At 46.0% G+C, this 12,128-nt stretch overlaps 1 non-coding gene across 1 annotated transcript; it reads right to left on the reverse strand.

The window, feature by feature from the left end:
• Positions 1-3,451: 3,451 nt before the first annotated feature.
• LOC130842038 (U1 spliceosomal RNA) lies at positions 3,452-3,619 on the reverse strand. Its single transcript, XR_009050331.1, has one exon. It is a non-coding gene; the product is annotated as a U1 spliceosomal RNA (small nuclear RNA).
• Positions 3,620-12,128: the final 8,509 nt, after the last annotated feature.

Genomic DNA, 12,128 nt, shown 5'->3' on the forward strand with positions numbered 1-12,128 from the left:
AAGGGCGTGGATAATGTAGGGCAGGCACGTCCTTAAGGAAGGGGATTTGCTACATCTTGGGAGAAAGCAGAGTATCTCTGAGAGCACATTTGGGAAGGAATGTAGTTGAAAAGGTGGAAGATTTGTAACCACTTTTATTCAATCAGTGAACAAATGTCACTGAGACCCTACTCGCAGCTTGATTCGGTGCCAGGAGACATGAACACAGAGATGATTAAAAGGGTATTCCAACTTTCCTGGAGCTCTCAGTCCAGCGACCAAAAAGTCATGAGAAGTGTAATGGGGGTGGATTCACTGGAGGAAGTGACCCGTGCTGCCTAGGGATGACCTCAGTGTTTCTCCTGGCCACCCTTCTTTCTTTATCAACAGCTGGTGACCAATCCAGGTCCAACAACTGTGGCTCTCAGCCAGATTTCATCCTCTCATGATACAACTAACATCTGCAATCTATGTTGGCTCAAAGTAGCCAACACTGCCAACGTTTCCAGAGGAAACTGCTGATGTCTGTCTCTACTGTCTATGTCCTGGTCAGTAGGAGAAAGGAACAGACAAATTGAATAAGTCTTATAGTTTCATCATGTCATAACAATCAGGGACTATCTGTCTTCTCTTACAAAAGGCAATGCCTTCTAGACTTCAAATTCTCTCCCCATTTCAAAGACAATTTAAATGTTGGTCATATTCCTAGAATTTTAGAACTTGGTGCTTTACCCTTACATTTCAGATCCAGTAAGCAAAGTAAAGGAGTAAAGCAACTTCCAAGTTTGCAGTGAGAATGTAGTGGGGTCTAGCAGTAAAATCCTGGCTTTCACGTGCCTGATATCTCTTTAGTGCTCTTAGAAACAGAATAATCTAACACACCTTGAGTCACTCCTCTATCCCATCATGTTGTACAAAATATAATATCTCTGCTCATCTAGATGACTTGGATCCTAAATTAGCTGAGTTCCACGAATGCATTTACAAAGCCCCTGTGGGTAAAGCACTGTGCTAATTCTACTGTGGGATATGAATGAGGGTACACATTCCTTACTGAAGAAAGTGTGAAGATGACTGTTCCCAGCTCAGCCTAGGTATCTCTCTGTAGGTAGAATAACAAGAGCAGACACCAATAGGTTCCACCTGCTGAAAGGGAAGATGAGGATGAGGTGCAATGACTCAGCTCAGTGTCCTCAACTCAATGAAGTCCACTGGCTTGTTTTCAGTTTCCTCTCCCCTGCCTTGCTTGGAAACTCTCTCCAGGTGGTAAACTGGAGCAAATGTAGGCTCATCTGCTTGTTTCTCATCTCTCAGGATCACTCACTGACCTTTACTGCCTGTTGGCCAGTCTTTTGAAAATCTCTGTCTCATCTATTTTGTCCAGCTTATTGTTGTTGCTTTCTTTTGCTGTTTCAAGTGGGAGAGTAAATCCAGTTTCTGTTAGTGTGTATTCGTGTGGCACCCCCTTTATAAAATCACAGTTGGAAAATATCTATCAAGATCCTGAAAAGAAACTTTTCCAAAATAAAAAGCACAGTCACAACCAGGGTAAGACTGTGAACGAAGGAAAACCCTTAAACTTGACTGATAAGGAGCTAATATCCAAATATATAAACAGTTTGTAGGACTCAACATCAACAAACCCCAAACAACCCAATTAACAAATGGGCAGAAAACCTGAGCAGACGTTTTCCCAAAGAGGACATACAGATGGCCAACAGGAAAAAAGCTCAACATCAACTATCATCAGGGAAATGCAAATCAAAATCACAGTGTGATGTCACCTCACACCTATCAGAATGGCTATCATCAAAAAGAACACAAATAACAAACACTGGCCAGGATGGGGAGAAAAGGGAACCTTGACACATGGTTAGTGGGCACAGAATTATCACATAACCCAACAATTCCAGTGCTGGGTATGCATCCAAAAAAACCCCAAAACACTAATTTGAAAAGATACATGCACCCCGGTTTTCATAGCAGGGTTATTTAGAATTGTCAAGATAGGGAGGCAATCTATGTGTCCATCAACAGATGAATGGATACAGAATATGAGGTATATGTAGTAAATGGAATACTTCTCAGTCTTAAAAAAATCAATGAAGTTTTGCCATTTGCAACAGTATGGATGGACTTGAAGAGTACTGTGCCAAGTGTAATAAGTCAGACATCACTTATATGTGGAATCCTCAAGAATACCACAAACTAGTGAATAAAACTAAACAGAAACAGACTCACAGACATAGAGAACAAACTAGCGGTTACCAGAGGGGAGCGGGGACAGGGAGGGGCAACCTAGGGATCGGGATGAAGAGGTACAAACTATTATGAATAAAATAAGCTACAAGGGTATATTATTCAACACCGGGAAGATACTCAATAGGTTATAATACATATAAATGGAATATAACCTTTAAGTTGTAAATCACTATATTGTACATGTGTAAATTATATAATAATGTATACCAACTCTACGACCAAAAACAAAAAGTGTATTTTAAAAGCACCATACCCGTTTTAAGGACAATGCTGGCCTGACTCTATGTTGGGGATTGCAAACCCCATAGCCCCTTGCCCAAAGGCTGAGGGAATGTTCCCTTGAGGTCTGTGGTGAAAACCAGTCCTTTGTGAGTGGAGATGCCTCTTGAAAAGCATGTCACCCTTGATTATTCCTATTCTCCAAAAGGTCCTTCAAAGGAAGGGTGAACGTGACTACAAAGTGGCCCAATGGAAAGTTCCAGCTTTGGGGTTTCCGTGGAGTATCTCTTAGGAAACACTGCTTCCAGGCTGACTTATGTTCCCTGAGGAACCAGGGAGAGACACCAAACATTTCAAATTGGTGGGCTACAACCCAGGCACTGAAAGAGGGGCAGAGATTCCCAGACCCTCTCTCAGGAACCTCATCGGTTGCTCCAAAAGAGACCCCACAAAGTCCTCCACTCACAGGATCTTCCTCCTCTTGGTGGTATAAAATGACCCTGTGCCTTATTTGCTAAGCAGGGGACACAGCGCTAGATACTACTGTTTCTTGGGTGTATTGCCATGCCAGTTATACAAAAGAAAAGAAAGATGGGAAAGCTAGGTGAGGTATTAGAAATATCTGTCCTCCCGGGGCTGCAAGAGGCAGTCACCTGGCCACACAGGTCTCCCTGAGTTTAAGACCTCTGGTGGTGGTTCTGCAGTAAAGGAATAAGCTGGTCCACTTTCTTTCCAGCAGAAAATGGGGAATGGGACTGGTCTGAAATAAAGTGTTCTTCATTGGCTGATTAGGGCCTTAATCCTCATCAACTATGATGGTTGTCAATTCAGTCTGGCCCTGGAAAGGAATACAGCATTTTTCCCCAAAACAAACTTAGAAGGGGAGTAGGAAGGTTTATCTTCCAGGAAAATGTATCTAGGAAATGCTCCCCAAGAATTTGCCCAAACTACTGAATATATTTACAATGGTCTGTTATTAACCATTACCTGTCAGGAGAGTGTGCAAACACTGTCCCCCATTACCACAAATTGTGCAGTCGAGTTTCCTAAATTTGGAGAAATCAAAGGGCTCAGTACATCCGGAGTGCAATGGATAAGCCTTTTTTTTTTTTGGAAAACCATCTTCCTGATCATGGGATCTCCCCGGTGCCTGTACTACAACAATGCAAGATACCAATAATAGAAGAAATTGTGTGAGAGAGAACAGAGCATATGTGAGAACTCTCTATCTGCTCAATTTGTCTGTAAACCTAAAACTGTTCTAACAAGTAATGTTATAAATTTTTTAAAAAATGTAATGATGCAATACCCTCAAATCAAAGTGTTGCTGGCATCCTATAACTGCATAGTTAATACTAGCCCTTGAGGTGCACCAACCTGGAGTCTGACCAGGCCTATGCCATCAGCCTCTGCAGCCTGGCAGTTCCCCTGGAATCTGGCTGTGGAAACATGTAGGTCAAGGTGGCCGCAGAGCTCCATATGCTGCAGAGAGAAAACTGGAATGTGGTGACGGCGGGGAGAAACCATCGGAGGGCCGAGGTCGGTGAAGATCCAGGACGACTCAGATTCAGCAGCTGCCCCACCCGCGGCCACAGAGCAAAGGACAGGGAGGACAGGAACTGAGAGCTACCGGATGAGGTCGCTGCCTGAAAGATAAAAGCAGCTCAGGAGGCTTTGGTCAATTTTGAGAATGGGAAGCAGGAAAATGAGTTGAGGTACGACTGGAATGTTCCGTGGTGGCTTGAACCACCAGTCTTCCAGGTAACAGCACGCTCGCATACTGTACTCACAGAGCCGCATTACACACTCTTCTGCTGTTGCCACGGGGTGAGAACGTGCCCCCCAACCCCTCCCTCCGGTTCTGAAAACACACTCAGACTGGCCACTCAGGACACGCTGTTCTCACATGGGGCACATTAGGGCGTTGATAGCAGGGAGTGGGCCAGGCCGCCTGCTCCTCGCCGCCTCGGGAGCCTCCGCTCAGGTGACAGGGGACCGCCACAGCCTCTGGGGCTGCAGCCCGCCCTGTGCCCCTCTTCCCTGCGCGTCCCCCTCCGCCGAATGCGAGGCTGGGACAGGCTTTCAAAAGTGGCCGACGTTCAAAACTTTAAAACTGGCCGCTGAGCCATATAAACGTCCGGAGGCTGGAAACGTCGACGGGGAGCCCGTGGGCCGCGCTGAGCTCCGCTCCCAGGACCCAGCGGCCGCCTCAGTCTCGGGGACGCGGGTGGGCGGAGAGGGGGTGAACCCGGAAAGCGGAGGAGGAGCACGAAGGGGAGGGAGGAAAGAGCCCAGAAGAAACACTGTCAGCTGCTCACACCCGACCTCACCCCTCAGGGCGCCAGCGGCCTGGGTGCTCGCGGTGCGACGGGTGGGGCCGCGGCCGCTTCGGCTCCCATCCGGTTCCCAACAGAGAGAGGACGCGCCGTCCCCCGACGAAGCCGGCAGCGCCCCGCGCGTCTACCCTTGCACCTGGGTCCCAGGGAGGGGACACCCCACGACGTGCCTAGCCCTGTCCTGAGGATGTTCAGAGCTGCCAGGGCAGCGGCGAGAGGACAACTGCAAAGAAGGGGAAAGGAAGTTTGGGGGTTTTTGGCGTTTCGGTTTTTTTTTTTTTCTGGCGGGAATTTTACCTCAGGGCAGAAAACTCTAGAAATGCCGGCAGAGCAGGCGCATTTGGGGGAGGCCGCCAAGCCCTTCCCTGTCGCTCCTCCCGAATGGAATTCGTGTCTTTCCACGACGTACAAACCTGAGGGCAGGCGAGTCAGGCGCCTCCTGGCGTCGCGGAGGAAGCGGGCTCGGGGCGGGGGGACAAGAGCGCCAGGCTGGAAGCGGGTGCGGGGCCCGCGGGGCTGCGCGCGGCCTGGCTCCGCGGCGGGAGGGGCGGGCCTGTGGCCATTCCATGGTGTCATGGTGAGCACTCCGGACTCTGAATCCAGCGATCCGAGTTCGAGTCTCGGTGGGACCTTTCCCTTTAGGCCGCGCCGGCGTCTTTTACTCCCGCAGCCAGAACTCAGTCTCCTGCCGAAGCCCGCGTTCCTCCGGCTCCTGTTCCTGCCACCGCAGGCACCTCGCAGCCGCGTCCCTGACCTCTGCCGGCTCCTTCTCCAGAAAACCGGCTTCTCCGACCTGCGCGGTCCACATGGGCAGGTGGCGCGCAGGTGGGGGACGAGCCCGGGGTGTCCCCGCTGGCCCCGGGCGGTCAGCCCGTCTCTGGCCATCGGAGGCCCGGCCCCGCCGCCAAGCGGCGCAGCGACCAAGCCAGTGCCACCCCGCCGTCGGGGCCCCCTGGGTCTCGGGGGTAAAAGGCAGAGGCTGCGCCGCCTGAGTCCTGCCCCGCGAGGGGGCGTCACACCGCAGGCGTAACTGCGCGCTTGTCCCTGTGAGTCAGCGGTCGCTGTGGGGGGCTGTGATGTCGCTGGTCAGACAGGGTGACAGCCTCTTATGGTTCCAGACCCGAATGGGTAGTGCTGTATTGAGGTGCCTATTCTATTCTGAAGTTTGATTGATCCTATTCCACTGTGTTCCGATTTTATTCAGAATTTCTAGCTCCTAAGTCTCCATTGGACACGAAAAGCCGCTGTTAGGCTGAGATTTCAATCTTGACCCCAGGAAGTCCCGTGCTTTCATCCCAAGCTCAGCCAGAAAGAGGAGAAAGGCCAAGGATTCCAGCGTCTGGGGAGACCAGGGCTCCCTGACTCCTCTCCACCCAGGCCTTTGAGACACTTGCAGAGCTTCTCATCAAGGCTAGCCTGTAGCGAATATACTTTGTTTGGTTAGATTTGGGTGGAAACCAGATTTATTTTTTTATCATTATAAACTTAAATTCCTTTTTCAAATGTTGCCTCTGGATATGGAAAACACAATGTAACACATAAACCTTTTGTGCAAGGCCTTCTGTGGAACAGCCACATGGATAAGAACTAGCCGAAGAGAGTATAAAACATAATAATTTATGTGTACCCCAGAACAGTGACAAAATTTTAACACCTGCTTTCGTCAATTGTGTTATGATTGGCATTGTTGGGTATTTCTTTATTCTTTTGTCAATATAGTGTGGGGAAAAGCAAAGGAGGCGGTATAAGATATTGTATTTCTATTACTCCCAGTGCCCTTTAAAACAAAACTAGTGGTATTAGAGAAAAGAGTCTCAGCTGAAAGACAGACATTCAATCAAAGCCTGTAGTTCTGAGTTTGAATTATGAATGTGAATATATGTGAATGCATGAACACATACAAATATGAGTATGTATTTGCTAGCTCTGTCCACTGGAAAGGTCTAGAATTCAACCACTTCCATTGAGTGTCTTTAGGTTACACAATTTGATTTGGGAATAATGTTTTTCACAGAAAGGAATCAGAGATTTTGAGAGATATGACTGAGTCCCGGTCAGGGGCAGATGAGACAGAAGCACCTTGTCATAGTGATATCTACAAAGGTCTCAAAGACTGTTAAAATCTTATGAAAAGGAGAAAGGAGCCAGCTTAAAGGCACATTCACTGCTGAAAGAGAGGATCATTGGTGTATCAGTAAGGACTCTATTGCAATGAATTGAAATACTTCAATGTGTTTGAAACTTTGATTTCATATTAGCACAGGGGGAAAAAAAAGAAATAAAAGAAACTAGTTGGTGACCATGGAGGATGCTTGGGGAATTGCTCATTAAGCTGCAGTTTTCTTTACAGAAGGAACCACTAAGTAACTAAACAGTATTTAGTACTAAGGGGAAGTTTTTTTTTATGCAAGTGTACCAGCTAAATAACACATGGCCATGGAATATCACCATTTTGCTCCACATAACTAGTTCACGGATCTAGGCCTTGAACTCCAAGGGCTGCTAACATTATTTGAGGAAACACACAGGAGTTGATGTGCCTCCTGATCAGAGAGCACACACCACTTCTGAGGTGCCCTTGCCAGGATACCAAACACAATCTCCTCTGCCTCTGTATCTACTGTGTCCAAAATAGGGGCCACTAGACACATATGGCTATTGAATACCTAGAATGTGGCTAGGACGACTAAGGAACTGGATTTTAATTATATTTAATTTATAATTCATGTGAATGTAAACTTAAAAGCTGAAGATATGCACAACATTTTTCTATTAAACACAACTTTAAAGCTTTGGTAGAATTATGTTTCCCTTAATGTGCAGCATTAATTAGCTGTGTAGAAGATAATATTTGTATTATTGTGTGCTTATACTTTTCAGTTTTCAATGTGGTTACTCGGAAAATTGAAATTACACATGTGGTTTGCAATTTCATTATATTCCAGCACTGCTTTACATTCTACCACCAAAAAGAAAGTATGTAGGATGGAAGAATTTATTAAAGTACACCCAGTTATACAATTTACATTGTGGGAATGCTACAGAACAAACAACTCCATTTCTTCAACAAATGAATGATTTAAGAAAGGAAAAGAAAAGGACAGCAAGAGACCAAGAGAGCTAGAGCAAGAGTGAGAGGGAAGGAAGCAAGGAAAGAAGGGGGGGAGGGACAACGGGAGGGAGGAAGGAAGAGGCAGGGGAAGAAAGGAAGGGAGGCAGGGAGGAAGAAACCCAGAGTAAATATGTGTGTAAAGACTTCAACACATATCCTACTAATTACAGTTTGTGCATTTTCTTTGGGTCCCAAGAAAGAATAACTTAAAAGCAATAATGGGAAATTTGAGCACTCTTTTATGACATTAAAGATGTTGAATTAATTTATGAACAATTATAATGCTATGATGAGAATACTTTCAAAAAGAGTCCTCATTTACGGAAACATACTGGCAAAATGACAGACGAAATATGATATCTGAGATTTGCTTTACAGAATATAGGGAAAGGTAAGTGGGTGGCTTGTAGTAAAACAAGGGCAGCCATAAGCTGATATTTGTTGGTCGTGGCTAACAGAGATGGGGATGTTCTTATATAATTCTATTTTGTGTACAATTGAAAACCTGCATTTGAAAAAGAATGATAGGAGAGCACAGGTCCACCTAGGATAATGGCAGCAGGAACTCTCCACGTGCATTTCAGAGGGCTAGGGACTAACAGAGAGAGTCAAGGACAGCAGTCATAACCCTGCCCCAACCAAGGGCCAGAGGACACCGTGGACTCCAGTTGGTTTGTATTTAGCCAGGTGTGGGAGCCACACAGAAGTAGAGGAACCGGCAAAGACTCTGCACATAGAGGAGCACAAAGATAATTGACACACATCAGGGATCGATAAGGGCTGGTAAAATTTTAGAGAAAGCATCATAGAATAAGATATTCATACACTCTCAAAGCACCACTAATCAAATTACTGATTATAGACAGCAAACATGTCTTTCCAATGAATGGATCTCATGAAGCCCTGCACAACAAAGTGTCCAATGATAAAATAACAATAGTGGTGACAGGCAAAGTGGACACTCTCAGCCTCCAAAGGGGCTGCGCTAGGAAGCACACAGCATGCACTAGGTGGTGTTCTAGGCAAAAAGGTTTCCCCTGAATTTAATCATGAGGAAATGCTCAGACAATGGCAAACTGTAGGCCTTTGAGCCAGACAACTGACCTGTCCTCTGCAAACAAGTCAATGCCACCACCATTGAAGACAGCTATCAAAAGGTGAGGAGAGGCTTGAGGTTCCCAAGGACTAAAGAAATATAGTAGCACAATCTTTTTAGGCCTTTGGAACCCAAAACATCTCTTCTCCTTTTTGTGGTCTTAGTTGTGGAGACCTTGACTGTTTGAAGAAAGACTGGCCAGCTGTCTTGCTCAGTGGCCTAAATTCTGCAGTTGTCTGATCACTACCTTGTAATGAAACTCAGGCTAAACATTTTCAGCAAGAACACTGCCATCTACTCCTGGTCCAGTCCATCTAGTGGCAAAGAATGACCAGGTTGACATGTTGCCTTCTTCCAGTTGCTCCTGATGCTGGTGTGTGGAGGAGGCATATTGAGAGGAACAAGAGTTAAGGTCTCTCCAAACTGTGTGTCCATCAAAGCATTGGTCTCCTTATTGATTGATCACACTTGGAGGCTGATGGCTGGGATTTCTTCCAACAAATCTGTCTTTTGGAGTGTGGAAAGTGGTTGTTGGTTGGGATGTCGATTCTCAGGAAAGGATCCCTCCAATATTCTGTTGAGGCTTGAACTTGACTTGCTGTTGTAGATTTTTTTCATCAAATGGAAAAGGTACATTTTATAATATGGATTCATCCAAACTGGCAATATCTTTTCTTAGTTCCTAGGGAAACTGGTATCTGCAAAAGACAGAGGGAGAGAGAGAGATGACACGGGAGTTTTCCTAGGTCCTGCTGATACCTGAGCCTGGAGGGATGGCTACATGATGACAGAGGCCCGGGCAGGCTGAGCTCCTGTTGACAGGAGGAGCTGAAGGGGGAGCCACAGGCTGGCTGAAGGGGAAAGTGAGATGCATAAGTTAGCAGAAATAGCTCCTGAGATTTTCATCCAGCCTGTGGAGCAGAATCTAGGGACCCCTGTCCTCACCCCACCAGTGCTTGGTCATATTGCAGCTCAAGCTGCTGCAGAGCCTTAGCCAGCTTCCTACCACCCAATCCGCAGCAGCCACTTTACTCTTGAACCCCTTCATCTGAATCGAATGATGACATTCTCACATGTACCAGGGATGGATGTACTTAGCATCCCTCGTACACATTCAGAAACGGACTGCTATGGGAGCAGAGACGCTTGCTGGAGAAATACACTCTCTTCTACCTCTACATCCCTGCCTTCTGAGGAGGAGGGACCGGCTACAGGGAGAGCCCTGCAATGTGAGAGCCAACAGGGACCTCAGAAGGTATCCAAGTCCAGTTCCACCTTTTACAGATGAGGAGCTCTGGTGCCAAGGAACTAAGGACTAACTAAAACCACGTGGCCTGTGGTTGCCAACCCTGGTCTAGAACCCAGGCCACAGGCCCTTTCCATACACTTGGGGGAACAGAGAGGAGAGGCTCCAATGTGGAGGTGTCAGCAATTAATAGAGGCTGTTTGGTCACCCTCCTGGACAGGGATCAGGCTCTACAGAGAAATCCTGCTCCAGAGGGGCTGAGGAAAGAATGGAAACAGGGAGAACTCAAAATGAAATTAGCAAAATGAGAGCAGGGAGTGTAACGGCGGCCCAACCCCTTTGCATCCCATGGACACCAACAGTCTATGAAGGTGATTTCATGCTGGATCCCCCGAGAGCATTGCTAGAAACGTTCTCGACATCTAGACAAACACAACTCTGAAGTGAAAGGGAAAAAGCATTAGTTTTAGTTATACTAGATTCTCATCACTGTTTTCTCTAACTTTGCCCAAAGAAAGAGTCTCTCCTAGTATTTTACACTAGTGTATAGACGGGCATGAAAAAGGATACACATAGGAGAATGAGGCCTAAGATTCATTATGGGGCTTTTGCATAAAGAAAGAATTTAATTAAAAAATGCATTTGTTGAATCTGCAGTTCTGAGCCAATTAGTAGGCTGTGAAATCCATTTAGTAACTAGTGAACTGCAAGTTGCATTTTAACAGTAGAAATGAAAACACTCCAGTTCATTATTGTGGTAAGGGGAGGTACTATTTTATACTGTGGGTTTCTATGTAATGTGTATTTTTTATTGTATCTTGTACTATAAAAATTGTGAAAAACATTGGATCCAAACAGAGAGATTATATATCGAACCTACGTATCTATCTTTTTTCTCTTTGCTCTGAGCTATACAAATAGTTCTGTTGAGAGAAGAATGCTAATTCCCTTAAAGGCTGATCTTCAGCTTTTCTATGAAGTAGCCACACGATGGACACTGCCATACTGGTTACTGACGTCCTACCAGATCCATAGTCCTTCTAATCCCTAGACGCATATTAGCAGAGCTTTTAAAAATACTGATACCCAAACCTCACCACAGAACTTTACAATCAGAATTTGAAGAGATTGAGTTAAGGCATTCAAGTTAGATCAAAACTCACCCACTTCTTGTTTTCTAACTGCATGATTGAGAACTACTCACTAGACCTACACTGTTTCATACCATTCTTTTTCTTCTCTCCTTCTAGTCCACCACGGACTTCTTTCCCACTGACCCTAAAGCTTTTTTGGCCTTTCTCCGACATTCCCATATAAATAACTTGCCTTCTCAATTAGATTTGACTGAAGCAATGATTATCATATATTCTTGTGTATCTAACTGGGTCTTCATACATCTGGCCCAAAGGTAATTCACTCCAATGCTCTCCTCCATTCCCTGGCCTCAGATTCCAACTCAGTTCATTTTTCTGGATTCTTACTGAACATGTAGAAGCAGTCATTTGGAAAAAGGGAGAGGTCTGAATGCCTATGCACCTCACGTCTATGCATTTTGAAAACCTGGCCTCTGCATCTCCTTTTGGCCACTGTCCCTTTAGCGTGCCATCTACTGTCCTCCAACTACTGCCAGCTCCAGTGAGTCCCTGGAAGCCCCATGCACATCAGCACAGAACTGCCCACCTGGAGCCGAGGAGAGCCCTGACTCCAGGCCAGTCCAGGACTCCCACCTATGACCCAGGTTCTTATTTAGTTTTTATAATCAGGGCTCTTTTCCTCAGTTTCAGCATTTCATATTCAGGTGGAGAAGTTGAGGGTTAAGGGCTGTCCGAGGTTGGGTCCTCCAAAAGCCAACCCACATGCAAGTAATTCATTCAGTCG

The sequence above is a fragment of the Hippopotamus amphibius genome, chromosome 1 (genome assembly GCF_030028045.1).
Source record: "Hippopotamus amphibius kiboko isolate mHipAmp2 chromosome 1, mHipAmp2.hap2, whole genome shotgun sequence".
Classification (NCBI taxonomy): Eukaryota; Metazoa; Chordata; class Mammalia; order Artiodactyla; family Hippopotamidae; genus Hippopotamus; species Hippopotamus amphibius.